The sequence below is a fragment of the Rhinolophus hipposideros genome, assembly GCF_964194185.1.
Source record: "Rhinolophus hipposideros genome assembly, chromosome: X".
Lineage (NCBI taxonomy): Eukaryota > Metazoa > Chordata > Mammalia > Chiroptera > Rhinolophidae > Rhinolophus > Rhinolophus hipposideros.
The window spans coordinates 60,699,661-60,713,034 of NC_138046.1; the positions used below are offsets into that span (position 1 = coordinate 60,699,661).

Below are 13,374 nucleotides of genomic sequence, written 5' to 3' on the forward strand. Positions count from 1 at the left end.
AATCCTAGACGTAGTATTATACAAGTAATATAGATTTCAGGACAATATGGCTTGAGGTTTAGTGCTGTGTTTCCGGTAACCTATGGCCTTAGAACTTGGTTCCAGAATATTATGATTTTAAGAAACTATAATCACAGGACTCTGTATTTCCTACAGTTCTAGAAAATCAGTATGGACTTCACATTGTGCCTACATGACTTTTAGGTGAATTTCTTAACCGTTCTGGGTTTAGTCCCTGTCCTAATAAAAAAGAGGGGATTCGGAATCCATAGGAATGTAGCAAATTTTAAAAGAGCCAACGTATGGAAAAAAAAAACATTTACCACGCCAGCCTCTTAGGCTCTTTCTTCTTCTGATTTTGGGAATTGGGGGTGGTAAGGTAGCTACCTCCCAAACAAGATTGAGTCTCTGGAGGGCAGGGACCCAACCTCACTCATCTTTGTGTCATCTTACAGTATCTAGCACAGAGAAATATACACAGCACACACTGTTCATTTAACTGAATTATACTCTATGAGAATATTTGAATGCTCCCAATCTTAAGAAGAAATGTTCATCAGGAAACCATTCTTAATGGCAGTCTTTAAATTCTACATGATATTTGTACAAAAACATGATAAATGTTGTTAAATATATGGGGGATTTAGTCAAAATAAAACAAGGATGGGATGTGTGTGCATTGTAAGAATGAACACTCTTTCGCACCCACTTCTACAACATTGTGCTCGGGTATACACGACAATGAAGGGTAGTGGAAGAGGCCAGCCTAGAATATGCCACTTTGACATAAGGACTATTTTGAGCTGAAGATAATTACAAAGGAAACACACAAAAAAACCACACTGCCCTAGCCTTCTCTACCATGAAGGGCAGAATGAGTCTTAATTACTGGAGACAACTCTAATCAGCCCAGAGACAGCACCAGGGAAATCTACATAACAAATTATACTAAGCTAGCCCTTAGCCTCTATTCATTTCCTGCATGTATTTATTTACCTCTCCACAATGTGCTGCCCCTACAAACTCAAAGACCTTTTTCTTTGTCTTGTCACTTCTCCACAAAACTTATTCTTTTGTTAAGATGCTATATAAGCCCAGTTCAAACCACCCCTCTGAGTCACTCATCACCGAACGCTCCCACGTGTATGCATGCTTTAATAAACTTCTGTTTGGCTTTCTCTTGTTAACCTTTCTTTTGTCAGTATAATGTACAGGGGCCTCGCCAGAGAACCTAGAAGGATCTAGAGAAGAAAAGAGTTTTTCCTTCCCTATAACAAGGTATATTCAATAAAAAGAATTTGGCAGGGAGACATGGAAATGCCAAATGTTGTTAACTAATTTTTAAAGGATCTCTCCTACTAGAAAAAAAATAAATCCACTGGAACAGTATTTAAAGAACAGATTAACAATTACTAGGAAAATATACATTCCTTTTTCTTTTTAAAACATAATGATTGAATATCAAACATAACCTACTGATAATAAAACTTAGAAATAATACTTAAAACCTGTGAGGCAACTATCTAAGACAAGTAAAGACAAACAAAACTGGTACTTTAGGACTAATTACTGCCAGTCGTAAAAGCATTCATATGTGTACACATAGAGCATATGCCCAAATCATGTACTCTTCTGCAGAGGCACACGACCTTCCTGCATCTGCTGTATACCGCCCTTTTGTTATTCCATGGGAAGAAACAGAGTGCTTTGCTAAACAGTCTGCAAGTCAACTTTCACTGATGCCAGTGCGAATTTTGTCATCATCTTGTTAAATTTGTGCCCCTTTCTCTCACTTAATACAGATATCTGAGGTATGAATTCTGCTGCTTGCTTTAGTTGACCTATTTTTACTGGCGTAAGTCTCTACAAGGTTTATTTATTAGTTCCATGGAGAGTAGGCAACCTTTCTGGTAGAAAGACTTTGTTTTAAAGATTCACTGTCTAGAGAAATTTTTCCATGTGAGTCTGGCTGTTTTTTGGACCTCTCACTAATTTGTAGTATTTGTGTCGCCAGCTCTCATCATGAGCTGCAAAACAACCAGAAAAAGAAGCGAAGATGAATCCAGGTGGAGGAAAAAAGCCATAATGGGCTGGTGGGAGGAAAATATGGAAGCACGAAAAAGCCAAGAAAAACGGAGCAGCCTAAGCAGGCAATTTACCTGTATGCTCTTGGGTAAATGCGAGTGTGCAGAGGAGGAGGGGCTAAAGGAAACAAAAATCGGCACCTCCACAAAAAATCAGGCTGAGCTCATTTCAGATCCTAGTGCTGATGATCCAAATCTGAGAGGAAACTTTTACATACTCTACAACTTCCTGTAACTTGACCCCAAAACCCTGGGCCCAGACTACCTCATCTCCCAAGCCCAGGAGGAAGGGAACATGCGGATTTATTGAGGCCCTCCTCTCTGCCCCGCACCTCATTCTAACGTGACCTAGTCCTGGTGTACCTTTCCAGCCTCATCGGAGGCCACTCTCCTGTGTCCACACTATTTTCTAGCCACACTTCCTTTTCAGGTCCTAGAATACATTGAACTCTTTCTGCCTTGGGCCGGCTGTCCTTGTCATTGATTACCCGGACCTGGAAAACCTAAATTTCACATCAGAGAACTCCTTATAGTAAATGATATCTTATACCTACGGTGAATGCCTACCCCCGTCAAAAGACTGAAAGAGAGAAATGTTATTTGCAGCAAAGTTTACCCCTTGATCCGTCCTCAATCAATGCATGTATCTGTGTGTACGCATAATATAAAATACTGAAAGATAGAAACCGACATGGAACCATTGGCCTGGTTGGAGGGATTAGGGGTAAGTTAGATTATTCTTTATTCCTCTACATCTTTAATAATTTTTCTATACTTACTAACTCTTCTATAACATTTTCGTTTTCATAACGAGGAAATTTTATTGCCAGAAAAATGAGACTAATTCAAAAGAGATACATTTCCACTTTTAAAAATCTGGTACGTACCTGGATATGTGGCCATGGACATATGTCAAATCTCAAACTGTCAGTGTAACGTGTCACTCCCCATAGCACTCACTAAGTTTTGGATAGAATTAACCAGTTGTTTGGCTGTAATGTTGATACATTACGTAGTGCTTTTGGAAGCCGTTACTCTGTGGGTAACAGAAAGTGTTTTTGCTCATGGCTCCCAGACAAGCTCAGAGTTCCTTGGCTACAAGAACGAATTAGATTGAAAAACTTTTCTTGAATTCTGTTAATCAGTTACCTTGACAGAGCTAACATTTGTCAGGCAGTTTCTATAATTAAGGAACAACAATATATGATTCCAATAAAATATTTCATAGCATAAAAAGTAGTATATGTTAATTTGAATGTTTACTACATATTTAATCACACTTACATCCATCACCACCACAAGTTGAAAATACATATGCCAACCCTTAGCCCAGGGTGACTTCTAAAGCTGAATTATGAACCCCAACTGAAATAGTGGGGTGGTAATGGAAATGCTGACAAACTTAACTATAGCAGCATGAACAACAGTGACTATAATAAAATCCTTGTTCAGATATAACTCACATAAAAAGTAAAAGCCAAAGGCTGTGAACAGCTCAGTACATTTAAGCCATTTTTCAACATACTAGAAATCCATACAATTCTGGATTCCTTTCAAAGCAATACCTGATGGCTTTTCAGACTTCTGTGTTTTGCTTCTAAAAGTCTGTATATAGTAATACCTCATATGACTCCCTGTGAAACATTTCCCCCCTTTATCTTCAGCTAGGGCTAGGGCTAATGAAACTTGCATGAAATAAATGTTATTTTGGTCTGACCTTGCTTTGTATTCTCAGTATCCCTGGGAATGGACTTTTTCAGTGAATTCGAAGTGATAGTAAAGGGTCAAGCAAACTCTGATTTGTAAAGCCTGTTACAGTGACTCTGCATTAAAATTCTCAGTATAAAACTAAAGAGGATAATATGTTCCACAACAGTTTAATTAGCACGTTTTTCCCACGGAATGTCAACGGAGGGATTTCTTTTTTCTTTCAAGCAAATAATAAAAACAAAAAGAAACAGCGGAAATCAAGAACATGAGTCAAAAAGCTCTAGCAAAAGCACAGGGACAGGCACTACTGATTTTTTAATTAAGGTGTTACAGAACTTGCGCGCTCACAGCCGCTCACACATTGCACGCTTGGATAGCTGGCAGCAAGCACTGCTGAAAGAGAACAATGCTGACCAGCGACAGAGTCGCTGCTCTTGTCTGGAGCTACTCCCTCAAGTTCACCTGGCACAAAATTAGAATTCAAGAATCTGGAGAATGATGTAGAATTGACTTAACTCAGATTAACTGCTTCTAGCTGAGGTTCGAAATCACTTATGGGAAACAGAGCTCTTCTTTCCTCCAGTCTCAGATATTTGCTTATCATGTACACGTTTTAATATTTCAACACGACTATGGTCCTAAACAACATCTTGCAAGCGGCTTCATTAACGACAACAACTTCCCACTGATTTAAGACCATGGAACACCAGAGTGAGGCCTAGAACAAAGATGATTAACTGATAATGGTTGTTAGAGAAGCAGGAAGAAAAAAGGCTGTTTATAGATATACATTTCTTTTCATATATAACAAATTGTGAGTGTGATTTACTTTGCACATGACTGTGTTTACAGAGAAGCGATTCTGCAGTGATTAATAGCCACAGAAAATTAAATTACATTTTGCAAAGCATTTGAACTTCATGAGCCTTTAATATCACATTAAGGCTCAGAATATATTTTTACGTGCTAACTACTTTAAATGACAGCAAATCTTAGAGAAATAATTAATTTTGAAAATTGAAATGCAGATAGAACACAAAATACAAATATGCTAAATGTATGACCCTGCTATATATTTGTTTTGAAATAATGATCAGGCAGAATAAACATTTCTTTATATGTCCTTCCAAACTTAACTGATATTGAATCTGAAATTGCAGGTAATTCTAGAATTTTTATGCTACTTTGGAATGTTAGTTTTATGACAGTGCTGATGCTCGAAGAGCAATCCATTCAGGGAATCGTGTGTGTTTTGAAAAATAGATACGGGTAATTTCAAATTATTGCATATATCTGCATACAAATATTCCTCCTGTTTTTGCAACCCTTCTACCCATTGTGGTTTCCTCATCTGCCACTCACGTCACACCCCAAATCCATTCAATATTTAAGTCCTGCATTTTTCGAAAATGTCTCCTTTCCTTTCCACTCTCACTGCTATGGCTCCTCAGTTACTAAAAAGAGATTACAGATCTCGGAAGACTTGATATTATTATAAAATAAGATTAGAGCATAATGGAAGAGTTTAAAATGTGTCTGTAAATTATGTTTTTGAAAACATTCTCAAGGCGAAGAACTATGTTTCTTTCTAGGTATTAATTTCAAGTTTATTAAAAATACTGAGAGTGGGGAAAATTCTATAACCTACATTGCTGCTATTGGAAAATAGTCATAAAGAGGTAAAAATTAAAATGTCAGTGATCACTTCTGTATAATCCTGTCTCTAGAAGAGGACAACAGAAACCAGATAACGCTTTTGGTGCTGACCGTCTGTAATTCAAGATTAGTTGGTTATCTACATCCAGATGGCGTTCACTAGGCACATCCATGAATTTCACTTTTCTAGGCTTTATTTTGGTAAATAGCATCTCTCCAGGAAAGCCGTTAGCAGGGCTAGCGTTTGGCTCACTGCTTTTTCTGGAGGAACAGTTGTCTACCTTCATTGTTACCAATGAAAAGGCAGCGGAAACAAAGGTGTCGGAAACGGTGCTGCTCACTGCCACAGGGCAATGGTGTCTTGGAATGTGTTACAGCACTCATTTCCACAGAATCCTCGCTTACTATCCACATGATCTGTACTTATGTTTAAACTGCCACCATGGCCTGCGATCACCTGCCTGTTTTAATTCCCATCAGAATGATTATGTTGCAGAAATATAATCAAACTGCAAACACAGCTATCCGTCTCCCCTTTACAAAAAGCTGAAATCACTATCTCAGAGCTATCTACACTCCTATGTTCATTGCAACATTATGCACAGTAGCCAAGATATGGAAACAATCTAAATATCCATGGACAGATGAATAGATAAAGAAAATGTGACATGTACATATATAAATGCGACATACATACATATATATATTTGTGTATATATATGTGTGTGTATAAGTGTGTGTATATGTGTGTATGTGTATGTGTATATATATATATATGAATATTATTCATCCTTAAAAGAGATGAAATCCAACCATTTGCAACATTACATTAAGTGAAATTAGCGAGACACAGAAAGACAAATATTTCATGATCTCACTTATATGTGAAATGGGGAAAAAAAGTTGAACTCATAGTAATAGAGAGTAGATTAGAGGCTGAAGAATGGGGGCAAGTGGGAGATAATTGATCCAAGGGTATAAACTTTCCATTATAAAATGAGTACATTCCGGAGATCTAATATAGAACATGGTGACCATAGTTACTAATAATGGATTGCATACTCAAAATTTGCTAAGAGAGTAGATCTCAAGCGTTCTCACTACACACACACACACACACACACACACACACACACACACCCGAAGGTAACTCTGTGAGGCGATGGATATGTTAATTAGCTTGTTGACAATATATACATTGACTGAAACATCACTCTGTGTAACGTAAATATATGAAGTTTTTGTTCGTCAATCATGTCTAATGAAAAAAATATAGAGTGAACTGCACACAGTGGTAGTCTTAAAGTCACAAAAACGGTGCCTGGTTTTCCTCAATGCATGTTTCTTAAGAACTTGCATATATTCCGAGTTCTGATTAGAAGATGTTGGAACCAAAGATTTCCAAAATAAATAAAAATAATCATATATATTTAAAAATGTAAGAATTTCTAGGTGATAAGTCTTTGCACACATGCAGAGCCTCTCAAACCCAGAACACCGTGTATGATTTCATGTGTGTTACTCTCCAAATAACTATACACGGACTTGGATGACGATCAAGAGTTTAGAGAGAGAAGTACGTGATTTTCAGGGCTAATATATACACATACATACACATGTGTAGTATTTTCTGCACGGATGTGTACACAAGTGCGTTAGTATTTACTTTCCTTAAAACAAAGGCTCCTTCACAGATAATACAAACGATATACTACATGCAGAACGGAGCAACATCTGGTGCACTGGTTTAATAGAGCATATCTAGAGTTGTACTTATCATTGTTCTTCAGTGTTTCAATCAAATTCAATTCCTCTACATGCCGGAAGTGGCCAGGAGACTTTACGCCCACTCAGATGGCTGGTCTCCTTCTAATTCACTCAAAAGGACCCTATTGGTTACCTGGATCCATAGGCCCAGGGTTCTGTACTCCAGGCCCTTCTCTTCCCTATATATACTCTCACTGTCCTGGTGCACTTACCAATCATATGGATTTAAATACTATCTAGGTGCTGATCACTTTCAAATGCCTCTCTCTAACGCCAGTATCTCCCCGAACCCCAGGGTCTCATGTCCAACCGCCTATTTGATGTGCCCATTTTTATATTGAATAGGCACATAAAACTTACTATGTACACGACTGAACTCCTGATATTCCCAACTCCCAAACCTGGTCCTCGTACAGTCTTCCCCACTTCAATCGATGGCAAATCCATCTTTTTTCAGTTGTTCTAGTTATAGCCTCTGGAGTCAGTGTTGAAGAAGTCATAACGTCATACTCCTTCTCCTAATTATCAGCAAATGCTTAATCTTTAAGAAAAATAGTAAGCGGACTCTCATAACCTTCACCATTATCCCATCTTTCCTCACTTGATTGACTTCAATCATCTCCTGATCTCCCTCTTCTCTTGCCCTCTTGCAAACCATTTCTGCACATGGCGGCCTGAATGATTCTCTTAAATCGGGTAAGGCAGATCTCACTACGCCCATACTTTCAACCTGCTAATGGTTTCCCTTCAAACGCTGCATAAAAGCTAAAGTCCATTCCAGGGCCTAAAAGGTCATACACGCTCTTGCCCCTCCAACCTCTTTTCCTACCACTCATTTCGGTCTACTTACACTGGCTCCCTCAAGTACAGTCTGTAAGTAGAAGACTCAGGGTCTTTTGCATTCACTCTTTCCAGTGCTTGGAATGTCCTTTACTGAGATATGAACGTGGCTTGTTATCTCTGTTTAATCAAGTTTCGGGCCAAATGTCATCTCCATAAAGAGGCCTCCCTGACCACTGTATGTAATACCGCACCTTCCGCCATCCGCCACCCTCTATTTTCTTATTTGACTTTACTTTTCTTCATACCACTGATGACAGAATGGAATTATATTACATTAGTCTGTTTCCCCCATGAAAATGAGAACGTTTATTCACTACTGTAGCCCAAATGTCCAGAATGCTACGAGGCATATGATAAGTACTCAATAATTATTTGTTCAGGATATGAGTGAATGAATAAGTGAACTGCAGGGTGAGTTATATCATTGCATTATTTTATATGTGTACATATAAATATACAGTGCATGCTCATTACTCATAGATTCTGTATTTGTGAATTTGCCTGCTTGCTGAAATTTTCCTGTAACCCCCGTCGAAACTCACAGTGATTGTGACTCACAGTGATTCACAGACAAACACATGCTCAGAGTGGTGTAAAATGTGAGGTGTCTCATGCACATGTTTCCAGCTGAGGTTAAAACAGGTGACGCTCTGCTTTCTTGGCTCAGCTCACATACTATAAACAACTGTCATTTTGTGATCTAATTTATGCCATGTTTTCCTCATTTTTGTGCTTCTTTTGGTGATTTTCCTTTTTTAAAATGACCCCCAGGCATAGTGCTAAAGTGCTGTGCAGACTTCCTATATGTAGGAAGGCTGTGATGTGCCTTACAGAGAAAACACGTGTGTTAAATCGGCTTCTTTCAGACATGAGTTATACAGCTGCTGGCTGTGAGTTCAATGTTAATGAATCAACCATACATATCTTAATGGTTGTCTTTAAACAGAAACACACATAAAACAAGGTGATGTTTTGATCAGCTGATGAAAATGTTATAACCAGAGGCTCACAGGAACCTATCCCTGCATTACTCTTGGGAACAATGGTTCAGTATTTGATAATTCAGACTTCACAGAACATAACTACTGCAAATAATAACAATCAATTGCATACACCACATAGAAAATATGAAAAATACAAAAATATTACTGACAGAAAATACTACTGCTAAGTATATTAAATTACTATGATCTTATTGTATATAGTTTTATGTAAATTTGTTATTTGCACTCAGCCATTAAAGTTCATTGAAAATTTGATTGTATTCAAAATATATTATACTGTGTGTACATTCTATGATTCATTTTATCATTTCTCTTCATTTTTAACTATTTGGGATGTTCCTAATTATTCACTGATATAAATATTACAATGGAGTTCTGGTGCATAAATCTTGGTGCCCACTTCTGATCATCCTCTTAGGACAAAATAAAGGTCTGCAATTAGTTTGAAGCTCTTAATACATTTTGCTTTCCAAAAAGCTGAAGTCATCTTATCTTGAACATGCACCATTAACACATAGGGATCTCCCTTATACCACCTGTACCAGCTCTGAGTATATGGTATTGTTTGTTTTTAACCTCTGCCAGTCCAATAGCTGAAACCTTGTATCTTATTGTTTTATGTGCATTTCTTCCATTACTGATGAGGTTGAACATTTTTGGTACGTTTTTCTTCTGAGAGTGTCCTGTCCATGTGCCATTTGCCCATTTAAGGGTTAAGAATCATTTCTAATGAATTCCTAAATAAGCTGGCATATAAATTAAGCCAATTAATAGAAATGTGTGAGATAACTCATTTTCTTTAGAAGACCACCTATTTATGGTGGTCCCTAGTAAGAAAAGATACATGAATAAACGCAAAAATTAATTTGAAGCCTATCCATACCTCCATAGATAACTGAACAAGAGTGACATATTTAGCACAAGGGATACAAATATACAACTCTGGGACCACAAGTACTTGTCTTATTAGAGTAAAATAAACGTGTTTAGTCGATGACCATATCCTTCAAGAAGTGTGGTCAATGGAGTTATTTATTCTTTGTTCATCATCAGTGTGTATTACTGTTCTCTGTGGACACAGACACACAAACGTCAACTGAATGAAATTCCAAATTCTAATGATATCATTTTTATATATTTATCGGTGCACTGTAGTTTTACAGTACACCAATAAGTGTTTGTAGTTGTATGGTGTCATTGGGTGTTACTGATTTTAATAGTGTTCCCATTAATACAGAATTCACCAAGGTTTGCATTGCTTTCTCAGTTTCTCTTAAATTTATGGATACAATTTTTTATTTTATAGTTTTTTCAACTCTGTTTTTGATATTACTCTCAGTGATGTTACAGTGAAAAGAACAAGGGACATAGAAGTAGCCAAAATCTAGGTGCTTATTAACTGTGTGACCTTGAGCACTTCACGTAATATTTCTGAGACTCAGTCTCCTTTTCTATAAAACCATATTTAATACAGTGCCTGGCACTTAGTGAGCTCTTCATAAATAGTTATTATTATCATTATTAGGTATTTGGAAAAATGCATAATTAAGTGAATAAACAATAACTAGTATAAACATTAGACTTGGGTTTTCTACTACAAATGCTAGCAGAATTCTCTTCTTTAAAATGCACATAAAAGAAATGCTTTATTATTATTTTTATTAGTTATTATAATAATATTTAAAATTCATGTCTATTTTATTTTCCCCTAAACATTTACTATTACTTAGAATATTCAATTAAAAACTACACGTGTTTTCTTCAATTTTTATACATACTAAGGAAGGAGATACTCTAACAAAATAAGATATTGGAACTTTTATGATCAACTCATGAGATGAGCCTCTGTGATCATGCTTTTAGAGTCATATTTCTAAAAGACTGAAAAATGGAGAAAAGTAAAGGAACCTGTGATGAAAATAAAATTAATGACATCGTGTATTATTTCGGAATGCTTTATGATTTAAAAAGTGAATTCTGACCTTCATTTCTAAAATGGGACGGAACAAAAACAAAAACCTGATTGAAATCATATGGAATTAACACTGTCATACTAGCTTGAATAATAAACATCTATTTATCTATCTATCTATCTATCTATCTATCTATCTATCTATCTATCACCCTACTTCTAAGGCATTTCCACACTGAATATCCAATTTTATTATCATAATCACATGGAGGGATTAAGTAAGCTAAATACAACCACCTCTATTTATCAAATTAAGGACCATTATTGTACAAATGAGGATACAGACTCTGAAAGGTTAAATGGCCATTCTATGACCCAACAAGTAAATGACAACAAAGTTGAAATTAGAATGTATAAAATGTTATGATTCTCTTCACTGCACATATTATTTCTAGCACGTGTTTCTTCCACATATGACTATACTGGAATCCTTTCCCACAGAGCTATTAGCTTCCAATAGGTCTCAGGGTTTTTTCTCTTACTATTTTACTGAATGTTTACATAAAAATGCCAGCTCCATTCTGACTGTTCCACGTGGAAATACTGTTAAGGAGTGTGGGTCATATAAGATTGGCACAAGTAAGTATTATATTTGTCACTTACCAATTTACTTCATCAACTTGTAGAATATGTATTCCAGATAAAGAACCCAATTAAATTCAAGAAATCACGCCAGCAGTGTAGCCCCCTACGACTTGGTCCTTGTGTTCCAGCCATATTAGAAGGGTGTGAAAAGTGGAGAATGGAGGCAATTGCCTAGGTCGCTCTGATACTGCTGTTGTGATCGCCTGAAATTCCCACCTCCTATGTCCTTCAAACCTGGCTGATCCTTACCGATGACTCTGTCAGAAGGAATGGTAGTCATGAAAGCAAAATCAACATGAAACCAAGTTGATTTCCAGATTCCACCAATTTTCCCTCGAGGGACAAGGGAATCGCCCTTCAGGGCATGAGCCACCTCTTCTGACTCTGCTGTGGCAGCAGACAAATGGTTCTTTCTTCATTAATGTCATTCTTAACCTCTTCCCTTACTTTCCCCTCTCTACCTTGACATAACACCCAACATCCGTTCTTTAACCTATTGCATCAGTATGTCCCCGGATTTTACTTCAGGAGTCAATCAAGTTGTAACATCTGATGTATGAATATTCACTTTTCAGCTAACGAGCTTGAATTTACAATGAGACAAAACTGAGCAATATTCCCACATAGCCTATTTCCTGACACTGAAGCAAAGACACAGTGATAACAATGACAGCAGTGACAGTCTCTTGGTGAAAATTTTAACTCAGCCTATGCTCGGGACACGTTAGGATTCAACAATATACAAGACAGCATAATATTGACAAGAACTATAGAACAACCACCTTGAATGTTTACATGGTATATAATATGGGTGAAGGGCTTTTTTAAATACTAGAGTGCACACATCACCTCTAAAGACTAAACGACACAATGATCAAATCCTTAACTGACATACAACTTGCTGGAAAAGGAAAAATTATTTCTAATAACATAGGATCAACTCTTGTCAGCACATACAATGTGGTCACATTCACATACAATGAATGTGACCTAAGCACAGGTTAAACCCTTTTGAATTAAAATGTAGGATCTTTCTCACTTTTCCTAAGACACTACACATTTTAAAAATATGAATGACCAGCTTTTGAAAAACGTTTTGTTAAGGCATACATACATTGTGCACATAGGTGACCAGCGGAATGGATTTTCACAAACTAAACATACCCATGAAAACAGGATCTGGATCAAGAGACAGACCATGACCAGCAGCCCAGAAGCCCCTTACGTGGTCCCTTCCAGTCCCTAACCCACTCGATGGGTAACCAGTATAATGATTTCTAAAACCATAGATTAGTTTTCAAGAATACATTCTGAAGACCTGTTTTTTTCCACCTGCTGTGTAATGTGTAAGAAGTTGAAATTAAATATCTGTCAATATGTTAGTTAATTTAATTACCCACTCTGGGGTTAAATAAAGACAGCGCGTAGGATGAGGCTGATGTTCAACAAGCATTCACTGTGCTGAGTTTCCCATGCACTACTGTGTCAGATTTCACCCTGTAAATCAGATCCATGAAGTCTTACGTTACTTCAGAAAGCACCATGCCGGGCGGGACGCAGTCACAAACACAGAATCCTTATATTGTAATGCAGGGGAGGATCAAGTACCAAACTAAGATGTTCCAATAAGTACTATGGAAGAAGAGGAAAGTGAGAGCCCAGGCAAAGTCAAAACAGTTGAGGAAGCCATTATGGAGGGGTGAGATTTAAGCTGCAGCTTCAAAAAAAGATACCTAAGTCTCAAAAGAGCTCA

The 13,374-nt window shown here is 37.1% G+C and overlaps 1 protein-coding gene across 2 annotated transcripts in view; it reads right to left on the bottom strand.

The window, feature by feature from the left end:
- The window catches only part of DIAPH2 (diaphanous related formin 2), an 842,313-nt gene that overhangs the window by 370,695 nt on the left and 458,244 nt on the right, over positions 1-13,374 (bottom strand). The gene's annotated exons all lie outside the window — the stretch shown is intronic.